The following is a 13,212-nucleotide window of genomic DNA, read 5'->3' as shown; positions in this document are numbered from 1 at the left end:
CTCCAAGATCCCTTATTCCCTGTTAGTCAACCTCTGAGACAACTTTGTTCCTGAGTTTAAGATCTTCATTGTGCCTCTTTAAATTCAAGCAGGCTTCTGGCAATGTTTACTGCAAACATTCCTGTTATGTGCTGGTGGAGACTCTAAGTGGATTCAACCCCTTATCACCTGTGCCAGGTGTCACAGGCAGTTTTTCATTTACTAACCTATTCTGGGAAAGAGTAGTGGCCAAGGACTCCTGAGGGTCAGATGACAGGGAGTCTGTAGGACAGGGGAGGAGGTATGTGTGGGAGGCTAGTATTGGAAGAGGTGCTGTTGGCCCAGAGCCATTTGTATCCTGGGATTGGTGGCTAAGGTGGCCCCAGGCAGTAGGGCCTAAGGAAAAGCTGGAAGAGCTTGTTTGGGACAAGGGCTCTCCTCTTTTGTGCAAGATGCTGGGAACAACCTCTGGTAACAAGGGAAAAGCAAATCACCAGACCTCTGCTTTAACAGCAGAGAGAAAGCATCATTAAACCTGGGAATGCTGCCAGGAGGTGGTGGCACACACCTTTAACTCTAGCACTTGGGAGGCAAAGGCAGGTGGATGTCTCTGAGTTCAAGGCCAGTCAGTCTAGAGAGTGAGTTCCAAGACTGCTCGGGCTACAATTAGAAGCCCTGTGTGGAAAAACAAAACAACAAAAGAACCAAAAACAAACAACCACCCCCCCAAAAAACAAACCCCCCCAAAAAACAAAACAACAAAAAACAATAAAGAATATAGAAGAAGCCTTAAGAAGGCATTTTCATTACATTGTTACAAGAACCTGATTAGAATGGTTTTGTATAACCAACTGCAAATATTTTAATTTATTATTTGATTTGTATTATATTATGTATCATTACATTTGCATGCATGCACAGGTTCGTGCATGCATGCGTGTGTGTGTGTGTGTGTGTGTGTGTGTGTGTTTGTGTGTGTCTGTGTGTGTATGTATGCATGCACACGCATCACAGCACACCTGTGCAGGTCAGGAGCTGGCTGTCTCCTTTGAAAACCTGAGCTCTGTGGATAACAGGTCATCAGGTTTCCAAAAAATTTCTTTCCCCACTTCCCAGCCTAAAAGCTTCCATTTTACACATTGCTTTTTAGTTAGTTTATTTCCATTTTTTCTATCCTTTTCTGGGGACCTAAACCAGGAGGATTTTGAGCCAAGCTAGATAGGCTCTCTACCACCAAGCAGCATCCCCAGACCCAGAAATCATTTTACATGAATGGAAAAATGTACAAAGGTTTATGTGATGTACACCAGATGCGAAGCAGCAAATGAATAATATTTTCACATATTCCAGAAAATGAATTTTGATTTACCTCTCAGAATTGATTTCCATTTAAGAATAAGTATTCTTAACCCACTTTCCACCAAAAATTTATTCTTCCTACAAGAAATGCAGGGATTGGGGGATGGAGCAGAGACTGAGGGAATAGCCACCCTGACCAACTTGAGACTCATCCCATGGACAAGCCCTAATCCTTGACACTTATTATGCTCTGTTATCTTTGCAGGCAGGAGTCTAGTATGGATGTCCTCTGAGAGGCTCCATCCAGTAGCTGACTCACTCAGATGTAGACACCCACAGCCAAACAGTGGGTGGAGCTTGGGGACTCTAATGGAGGAATAAGTGGAAGGATTCCAGTCCCTAGCACATAGGAACTCCACAGGAAGACCAATAGAATCAACTAATCTGGACCCTTGGGGCTCTCAGAGTTTAAACCACCAACCAAAGAACATGCAGTGGCTGGACCTAGGCCTCCCTCACACATATGTAGATGTGTAGCTTGGTCTTCATGTGTGTCCCAAACAACTGGAACGGGAGCTATCTGAAAAGCTGTTGCCTATATGTGGGATATGGTCTTCTATCTGGGCTGCCTTGCCTGGCTTCAGTGGGAGAGGAAGTGCATGGGTGGGGGGATAGCTGGGAGGGCTTCAACCCTCTCAGAAGAGAAAGGGAAGGGGAATGGAATGTTGGAGGGGAGATTGGGAAGGGGGCAGTGAGTGGGATATAAAGTGAATAAATTAAAAAAAAATCTCTGTCTGGGGAGATACCTCAGCTGGTAAGGGTACTTGTTGTCTAACCTGACAGGCAGTCTGAGTTTGATCACTGGGACCCACATGAGGGAAGAAGAGAGCTGACTCCTGCAAGGTCCTCTCTGACCTATGTCCACGCCCTATAGCTTGGATGTCTGCCCACTCCGGATCTTGTCTCTGCTTCTGCAGTACTGGGATAAAAGGCATGCGCCACCACGCTCACCTAGACACTTAGCTAGTTTCCAGCACCCACACTGGACAGTCCACACATACCTGTCACCTTCTTCTGGATTCTTTGGGCACTTGGGCACACATGACATACATACCTAAGTATTTCTGGAGTTAGCTGTATATCTTGCTTTTATTCAGAACTGGGGTGAGCCAATGAGGTTTAATGTCCCCAGCAATCAGAAGCAGGTACCTGCCCATGGTTCTGGGAGGGGGGTCACCATCCCCACAATTCATAGGAGGCATCATTTGATTTTGATAGAAGCAGGACCCAGATGTAGTGGAAGAGGGCTTATAAAAAGACCACACCTGGACTCAGGCCACACTTCTCCTTGCATAGGGATTTGTTGTTCGATCAATCCGTGTCTTCTGAGGCTCTTTCCAGGAACTTCTGCTGCCATGGCCTGCTCCCCTACCTTCAGGACAGGGACACTAGAACCTCAACTCTCACAGGATCTGCATGTTATGAAGTCTAGCAACCCAAAGGCTGAGGGTGGCATCAAATAACCTCTGACACCCATGGCAAAGTATCCCTATCTTGCGGCTGCCCAGCTACCAGACCTGCCCGCAAGTGTGTTACCAACATGTCCTTGACTTATTGTCTTCTTACTGTTACTATAAAATGTCACCAAACTGTTACAGTTTCGTACCATATTATTTACTTTTTATAACCTAATGTTCCTAGGCCCTGGTCACTCATCTTTGGCTCTAAAACAAATCATCTTCATGGTTGTCCAAAAAACTTGTTGAGATGGAAGTGTCCTTTGCCCCAGAGGCAATTACCAGAATATGCCAGAAGCTTCTCCAAGGCAGCAGGCTGGGAGAAAGAGACAGCAGGCTAGCCTTCCACAGCGACCATGAGAGCCTTCTCATGTTTGGCCTAAAATGACTTCATTATATTTACAATGGAATATAGCTTCAAAGTAGAAGAAGGAAATGTTTGTGGAATAAAAGGTGGGGGGAGACAAATTTGTTATCATCTGCCTCTTTTTTCCTCAGACATTAGAGAGACAGACAGTTCAGATTACTAGATGCATACAAATTATTGTAAGTTATCAGCAAATGGTACCTAATGGACCTAGTGGTAACAGATCACCCTGAGGCTTGCTGATGCATTTCATCATATGCTAAAGTCACAAAAGTTTCCAAGGAGGAACGCCATACAGATAGATGGGTTTTCTTACTAAAGAAAAATCAGTGACAAAAACCCAGGACATTCTCACCTGCTTAGAAGTGAAGCAATATTTTACTAAAGGAAGACCTCAAAAAATGGAAAAACCTCTCATGCTCATGGATCAGCAGGATTAATATAGTTAAAATGGCCATTTTGCCAAAAGCAATATACAGATTCAACATAATACCCATCAAAATCCCAACTCAATTCTTCAGAGTTAGAAAGAGCAATTCTCAAATTCATCTGGAATAACAAAAAACCCAGGATAGCTAGACCTATTCTCAAGAACAAAAGAAATTCTGGGGGAATCAGTGTCCCTGACCTCAAGCAATATTACCAAGCAATAGTGTTAAAAAATGCATGGAAGACCCTGTACAGTGACAGACAGGCGGATCAATGGAACAGGATTGAAGATCCAGAAATGAATCCACACCTAGGGCCACTAGATCTTCGACAAAGGGCCTGAAAACATCCAATGGAAAAAAGATAGCCTTGTCAACAAATGGTGCTGATTCAACTGCATGCAGAAGAATGTGAATTGATCCATCCTTGTCTCCTTGTACTAAGCTCAACTCCAAATGGATCAAGGACCTCTACATAAAGCCAGACACTCTGAAGCTAATAGAAAAGAAACTGGGGGAGACCCTTGAGGACATCAGTACAGGGGGAAAGTTCCTGAAGAGAACACCAATAGCGTATGCTCTAAGATCAAGAATTGACAAATGGGACCTCATAAAATTACAAAGTTTCTGTAAAGCAAAGGACACCATCAAAAGGACAAATCAGCAACCAACAAATTGGGAAAAAATCTTCACCAACCCTACATCAGATAGAGGGCTAATATCCAATATATACAAAGAACTCAAGAACTTAGACCCCAGAAAACCAAATAACCCTATTTATAATGGGGTACAGAGTTAAACAAAGAATTCTCACCTGAAGAACTTCGGATGGTGGAGAAACATCTTAAAAAATGCTCAACTACACTAGTCATCAGGGAAATGCAAATCAAAACAACCCTGAGATTTCACTTTACACCAGTCAGAATGGCTAAGATTAAAAACTCAGGAGACAGCAGGTGTTGGCGAGGATGTGGAGAAAGAGGAACACTCCTCCACTGCTGGTGGGGTTGCAAATTAGTACAACCACTCTGGAAATCAGTCTGGTGGCTCCTCAGAAAACTGGGCACGTCACTTCTGAAAGATCCTGCTATACCACTCCTGGGCATATACCCAGAGGATTCCCCACGTGTAATAAGGATATATGCTCCACTATGTTCATAGCAGCCCTATTTACAATAGCCAGAAGCTGGAAAGAACCCAGGTATCCCTCAACAGAAGAATGGATGCAAAAAATGTGGTATATATACACAATGGAGTACTATTCATCCATTAGAAACAATCAATTCATGAAATTCTTAGGCAAATGAATGGAGCTGGAGAACATCATACTAAGTGAGGTAACAGAGTCTCAAAAGATGAATCATGGTATGCACTCACTAATAAGTGGATATTAGCCTGGAAAACTGCAATACCCAAAACATAATCCACACATCAAATGAGGTACAAGAAGAATGGAGGAGTGGCCCCTGGGGGGCCAGAAAAAGGGAAATCATTTGAAATGTAAATAAAAATATATCGAATAAAATTAAATAAAAATGTAAACATTGTAGAGGAAGCAATTTGATCATTTCTCCAATGTTGTTTCTGTGATAGCAAAGAAAACTAGGTGTTCTTGTGATCTGACTTACAGATATTATCTCTGGCACCACCAGTAAAGACTCACAGTACACTAATACAACCATCTTATACTTTTGTTATTACTGTGACACAGTACAGGCGATTTAAGTGAAGAAAGTCTTGTTCTGGTTCATAGTTCAAGGTGACAGTCCATCTTAGCCAGGACATTATGGTAGTACCAGGAGCTTGAGTTATCTGGTTCCATTGCAATCATACTCCACTCAAGAAGAACCATGCAGAGACACTCAGTGCTGAGCTCCCTTTTATGTTTCTACTTAGTCCAGGAACCTGGCCCAAAATGTAAATAAAGAATATACCTAATTAAAAAAAAAAGGTGGAGGGAGATAAATTTGATATCATCTGCCTCTTTTTTTCTCAGACATTAGAGAGGCATAGACAGTTCAGATTACTAGATGCATACAAATTATTGTAAGTTATCAGCAAATGATACCTAATGGACCTAGTGGTAACAGATCACCCTGAGGCTTGCTGATGCATTTCATCATATGATAAAGTCACAAAAGTTTCCAAGGAGGAACGCCATATATATAGATGGGTTTTCTTACTAAAGAAAAATCAGTGACAAAAACCCAGGACATTCTCACCTGCTTAGAAGTGAAGCATTATTTTACAAAAGGGACCCTGAAGAAATAAAATAACCCCCATAGAAGGCAGAAATAATTTAAACAATCATTGAGCACTAATTAATAATTAGCAATTAGTGAAACAAATAAAAAGTAATAAAATAAATAATAGCAACTGGTCATTAATTGAATTTGCATAATCAGCCCCCAAATTATTAATATCAATAAGTTATCAACTATAAATTAGTAATTAATTGATTCTTAGTTAACAGTAGGCAGAAGGTTGTTAACCAATAATTATTTATTAGTGTTCAGTAGTACTTAATTATTAATCGATATTAATACCATTAATTAATTATCAATTAACAATTAATTCTTTGTCAGTCATTGATTAATAGATTATTCTTTTTATTATCATTACATCTGCAGAGATGGCTCAAAAGCACTACTGATCTCTCAGAAGACCCAGGTTCAGTTCCCAGCACTCACATGGCAGCTCACAATGAGCAGTAACTCTGGTTCCATAGAATCAGACGCCCTCCTCTGGCCTCTGTGGGTACTGCATAAATGTGGTGGTTATATGCACATGTAGGCAAAACCCACATAATACTTCAAATTAAAAAAAATTAAGTGTGATATATTAAATTTGGGGTGCAGAGAACGTCATGGTGAAAAGAAATATTAAACTCTTGTTAGGAAAGAAGAAGGCTAAAAAACCAAGGAAGTAGGAATATCTCTGAGGAACACTTAGAAAAACAGAAAATAAAGACAAAGAAAGAAGAAGGGACATAACGGAAAACTACCAAAAAAGTCATGAAAGCCAAATAGTGATATTATTTGAGGAAATGAATAAAAGTCAGAACTCTAACAAAACCAGTAAGAAAGTAAAATTTTGAATTTAAAAGGGGAATTTTGTTTAATAGCTCCTAGACATTAAAAAACAAACAAACAAACAAACAAACAAACAAACGTCCGGGCATGGTGGTACATGCCTTTAATCCCAGCACTCAGGAGCCACAGGCAGGGAATTGCTATGAGTTTGAGGCCAGTTTGGTCTACATAGAGAGTCCTAGACCAGCCAAATCTACAGAGTGAGACCCTGTCTAAAGTGCAAAAAAGCAATTTATGATAAAGCTTGAAAATTCTCATGAAAAGGATGAAGTCTCAGAGGACAACACTCTCCATTAAGGCTAAGACCATGATAAACTGCTCTGCTCACCTAGACTCTGCAACTCTCTTGAGCAACACCAGACTTGGAGAAGGAAGTCCCTGAGGCAGAAGTGAAGAGCAGAGCACTTGTCTCAAATGGGGCAGTGACCTGGGGTGGATATGCAGAAATCAGAATTTCAAAGCAGCCTTGAAGCTCACCAAGTCACTCAAGGTGTTTGGTGTGTGGCTAGGCCACTCCATCCTACCACAGTGCTGGTAGAGGGGCAGAGGTACTCATCAGGCTCTGCCCTGTGCAGGTTGAAGCCTCAAGTTGGCTCCACAGAACTCTCACTTCTGCATGCTTACAGAATTGCAGCATGGTGTGTCTTTTCCCTGTTGTGGCAATGTTTAACCACGGCTGTTCTTAATGGAACAGTGAGATCTTGGATCTCGGTACCATTGGCAATCTGAGAAGAGTGAGGGGGTGGCCTGCCCTGGATGGCCACAGCTGATGGAAGTGACTATTTTAGTGTTCCATTACATTATTTAGTTACTTCAGTTTTCACCAGAGAAGACTGCTCAGATATGGATTTTAGTCAACCAGTTTTAGTCTCTAGCTGCCTGTTGACTACACTGGGTATTTGGTATCACAGTGTAGCCACAAGCCTTTCTCAGGGCAAGCTTTAAAGCACAAAAAAACATGTCTTGGTTTGACATGCTTCAGTTAGCAAGAACAGGTAGCCAGAAGTAGAACTACAGAAGTCAAAAAAGCAAGGTTAGTATGTAGACTTTCTCAGAACTTTGGACTTCCATGGAATAGGGCTTTGTTTTAGTTTTGGCAGGTGGTCCTGGCTATATGTTGAGTTTTATGGCCTGAATAAAACCTTCATATGCCAAAGGCTGGGAGCCTACCTGCCTGGAGAAGGTAGTGGTAGAGGCACAGAGTAGGACTCTGGTGATGATGGCTTTGAAGTCTGAGGGACTCAGGGCTTTCTAGTTGTAATAAAATGCTGATGATAACTTCTAAAATATCCTAGAAACTTTCTTGCTCTTTCTGAGGGTGAAAGACTGCTGGCTTAGGTGATTAACACCTGTAGCCTAACAGCAGAGGATTAAGCAATGTAGTCTTTGTTCTATCTCAGCAGGAACTGCTGGGCTCTAACTTTCAGCTTACTAGTCAAAAGTCTGCAGGGAGAAAAACAGGACACTTAAAGAAGTGGTGAATGAGTTTATTACTAAGTTGTAAAAAGTTTCCTATGAAAGCTATCTAAGAGAGAAAAGCAGAAATTTACAATATGGGGAAAGGGAAAAGTTCTTCTAATTGGAGAAAGGTAAAAAGTGAGAGAGAATGGGAGAAAGAGAGAGAGAGAGAGAGAGAGAGAGAGAGAGAGAGAGAGAGAGAGAGAAACAGAGAGAGACAGACATACAGAGACAGACATACAGAGACAGAGAGAGAGAGACAGAGAGAGAGAGAGAGGAGGGAAAAAGCACACATGAGAGAAGAGAGAGAAGTAGTGCCCTTTCTCTTTTGTCTTCAGTACTTAGACATCTATCAGAATCCATGATCACAGGTTACAGAGTTTATCAGACATTCACACAAAAATCAAATCATAAATTGAAATGGAAGTTTACAACAGAGAATGTTTACGTGCATATCCATGAGGAGTAATTATCTAGTGACAACTATCACTTTTCTTCTCTACATGTTCATAGAAAGGTTAAAACTATAACTTAGTTATAAGTGAAGTTTTGTATACATAAACACAGTCAATATTTTATCTTTTGTCCTAGCAGCTATAATAAATCGTTATTTCCCTTTCTATGATCTTTAATTAATTGTTTTACTCTATTTTATTTTACTTTATTTTTTTATAAATTGCTTAGAGACTCTTTTTATTATTTTATTTTATTTTTTAAAGGGAGGTAAAACACTTTATGAAGAAATTAAAGATTTACATAGAAAATATTTCAGATAAACACTTGAAAATTGACAATTTTCATGGAAAATTAAGGAGTAAAGTAGTAGGCATGTATGTAAAACATTGCTAAATTAATTGAAATATGGGATAGAAACATTTTATGATAGAATCAAGATTTACAGGGAAATCTATCTGATAAAATTGTAGAAAAATGTTAGGATTGAAGATTATCGTGGGAAATTTTATATAGATATAATAGTGGTAGGCATAAAAGTATTCTTAAGTTGATTAAAAGCAGATTATAAACATTTTCTGATAAACTTGAAGATTTACATGGAAAATATTTCTGATAAAATTGTAGAAGTATACAGAAAAACATGTTAAAATTAGATTATCATGGAAATTATATAGATAAAATGATAGGCATAAAGATAATCCTAAATTGATTGACGGCAGATTTATAAACATTTTCAGATAACATTGAAGATTTACATGGAAAATATTTTTGGTAAAATTCAAAAAATAGACAAACATGTTAAAATTGACTATTTCATGGAAATTTTTACATAAAAATGGTTGATATAAAAACTCTAAATTAATTGAAGGTGGAATTAGAAACATTTGTGATAAAAATCAAAAGATTACATTCAAACATTTCTGATAAAATAGAGGACGTATATAGGAAGACATTAAAATTGAAGACTATCATGAAAAATAATGTAGATAAAATGATAGACCTAAAAGAAAATATTAAATTAATTAAAAGGGGAATTATTTTCTGTGTATACACCTAAGCTCTGTTTCAGCTCCATTCACCCTTCTGATTACTTTCCTGACAGTTGATCAAAGCTGGTAAAAACTGCTTGAGGTGTGATTTGAAATTGGCAGTGATGTATTTGTGTTTGTGTGGTTTGTGTATATATGTGTATTTGTGTGGTTTGTGTATGTATGTATGTATGTATGTATGTATGTGTCTGATGGTTTGTATATGCTCAAAACAGGGAGTGGCACTATTAGAAGATATGGCTCTGTTAGAGTAGGTGTGTCACTGTGGGTGTGGGCGTAAGTCCCTCATGCTAGCTGTCTGAAAGTTGTATTCTGCTAGCAGCCTTCAGAAGAAGAGGTAGAACTCTCACCTCTTGCATCATGTCTGCCTGGATTCTGCATTGATCCTGCCTTGATGGTAATGGACTGAATCTCTCAACCTGTAAGCCAGCCCCAGATAAAAGCTGTCCTTATAATAAGAGTTGCCTTGTTCATGGTATTTATTAACAGCAGTAAAACTGTAAGACAGTGTGTGTGTGTGTAAATGTGTATACGTGTGGTTTATGTCTGTGTATGTGTATGTCTATGTGCATGTGTATTGCATGTGTGAACTTGTGTGTTTGTGTTCATCTCTATGTCCATGTGGGTGGAAGCAGGAGTTTGACCTGAGGATTCTTCCTCAGTTCCTCTGCACTTAGTTTTTGTTGAGCTGTACTCTCTCTGAATCCAGTGCTCACCAAGATATAAAACTGGCCCAGCATTGAGCTAGGGGGTCCTGCCTGACCCTAGGGTCTCTTAGTTTTCTTTTCCATTCCTGTGTTAGAACACTGACCAAAAACAGTTTCAGAAAAGCCTCGATTTATCTCACTTTCAGATTACTGTCCATCATGAAGGGAAGACAGGGCAGAAACCCAGGCAGGAATGAGAAGGCAGGAAGTGAAGCAGAAGCCATGGTGAAACACTGCTTACTGGCTTGCTCAACCTTTCTCACACCACTCCAAACTACCAGTCCAGGGATGGCACTGCCCACAATAGCCTGGAACATTCTACAAAGAGGGTTAATAAAGAAAATGCTTCACAGATTTGCCTACAGGCCAATGTGATGGTGGCAGTTTTCTCAACTAATGCTCCTTTTTCCCAGTTTACCCTACCCTTTGTCAAGTTGAAAACAAACAAAACAAGACACCAGCATCTATCCTATGCACATGACCACACCGTTTTTTGATGAGAATGTTGAGGATCCTGGCTCAGGTCCTACACTTTCTCAGCAGCTGCCACACTGACACCATCTCCTAATTCCTGATATGGACTGTGACTGTTTGCTGAGTCCCTCAGAATGGCATAGGGAATTTCACATAAGAATGCCCCTGCTGTCTGTATGTTGTAATCGGTTGGAATGTGTTGATTCCTATGCTGCTAATTTCAAATGGTATCGTTCAATACAAGACCCTGTCTGTCAGCATCTTTTGACTTTCATTATCTTTTCTTTTTAACCTACATGCTATCATTTCTGCTGTAGGCCTTACCCATTGTTTACTCTTTTACATGCTTTCTGAGAGGACTTCAAACACTGCAGAGAGTAGGAGACAAGGCAGAATCTTGTCCTGTGCAAATGGCCCTGCCTGCTTATTTTCCTGCCCACGTGGTGTCCAGTCAGTGCACCCATCTGCGCATGACTGCTGTGCAGCTGTGTGATGACTTCATTTCAGTTCATGTGCAGAAGTGTTTCCTTTGCAACATTGTTGGATTTGCTTACCAGCTTTAATAATGTTCCTCAAGATTCTCTACACACATTGTCAATGGACTAGATCCCCTTTCCTTGGTTCAGATGACAGCTACACCCCCTGCCACCATCACTTCTAGCTACTACTCCTCTGCTCTCTGTGCTGCAGTGGCCTCCATTGTTCACCCAGGAAGCCAACCTGTGCCCTGTGTGTGGTTTTCCTAAACTTGACCATAGTAGCACTGTGTCTCCAAGCCTCAGGGTCACTGGACACGCCAGTTCAGGAACTAGATGAAGTGTACAGCTCAATTCTTGATGAGACAGGGACTTGCCTGCTGTATATAAACTTTTCCCAAGCCAAATGCCAAGGTGGCCAGTGATGTGGTGTGTGTGTGGGTCCTCCATCATCATAGCCCACTGAGTTGCCCTACACCATTGGAAGGGGCCCAGACATAACTGAGTATGTGCTAAAAAGGTTTCAGGAATCACACATGCGCAGCATGAGGACTTAGTGAGCCATTTTTCCTGGTGACTCCTGGCTTTGACCCATGCAGGCTTCCTTACACATAGAGAAAAGTAAGACTGCATTCAACCCATTCCCCACAGACCAAATGTGTAAAATTTTCAGGGACTCACCCTTGTCATGTCTTGATCACCCCTAGAATTATGGTAAAGCCTGGCAATTCTTTATGATAACCATCTGTTAAAAAGTGATGCTTTGGGCTCAGGGAAGGCGAGAATGGGGAGCTTGTTTACAGTTAAACTGACTGTCTCCTCTGCATGGTTCCACTGTCCAGTTTGACAGGGAAGAAGCCCAGCAAGTAGAGACTTCTGTCCATGAGCCCCAATATGGCTCATCTAGAATCTGTGTCCCTAACTGTCAGGGGCACTGCTGAGGCCAAGACCTCCAAGTCACAGTCACATAGTTTATACTGTTCACCATTGTTGGCATTTGCCCAATTACTGCAACTTCAGTGGCTTGCTTTACCTGAATCCAGGGTGGCCTGCCAGGGTTCCCTTCCTGTGATTGACATGTGTCTCAGAGATGCAGTGCAGAGGTAGATATGAGTAATAATACCACTTGGGAAATGAACTATAGCATTTAAGATGAGTAAACAGATCATTTTCATTAATATCCAAACATAAAAATTCAACAAGGAAATCAACAATATGAAAGAATAGCATCCAACAATAAATGGAGATAATTTTTCTTAAGAAATAATAACACCTTATGTGGGAACCACTGCTGGTACACGACAGCAGGTAATTTTCGAGCTATATGTCTACCTCAGGCAGAGGGAAATAACACTCTGGTGCACCTAATTGCACCACTGCAGAGAAAACTATGTACTGGAAAGCTGAAACACGTGCAGCCACATCTGCAACCACATCTGCAGCCACTCCTGCAGCCACACCTGCAGCCCCATCTGTAGACACGTCAGCAGACACAGCTACAGGTGACTGTGTATCAGATGATGTTGGTAGAGGTTGCTCTAAAGTTGGAAGCTGCACTGGACCAGCTTCTGGCTGGAAGGGTTGAACAAGTGTTGTTTCCAAGAGCTCAACATCCTCTCGGGGTGGCAGGATTTCATGTGGCTCGGCCTCAGAAGCTGGCCTTGGAGGCAGACGCTCTTGCATCGCAGAGACTTGGACATCCTGCACTTGGGCCTCTGGGGTTGTTTTCCCACCTAAAGGCAGAAGGAGATGGGATTTTATTGAAGGCACCCTAGGATTGGGTAAGCTTCCCATGATGGCCTGGATACTCCCACATACTGGGGCATCCTACCTGACTGCTGTCCAGCCCTGGCTTCAGGCCAAAGCACTGGAGCATTCCCAGGTGGAACCCATCATCTAAACCCACTCCT

This window comes from Apodemus sylvaticus, chromosome 22 (assembly GCF_947179515.1).
Source record: "Apodemus sylvaticus chromosome 22, mApoSyl1.1, whole genome shotgun sequence".
NCBI lineage: Eukaryota > Metazoa > Chordata > Mammalia > Rodentia > Muridae > Apodemus > Apodemus sylvaticus.
Note: the sequence above shows the minus strand (reverse complement) of the source record.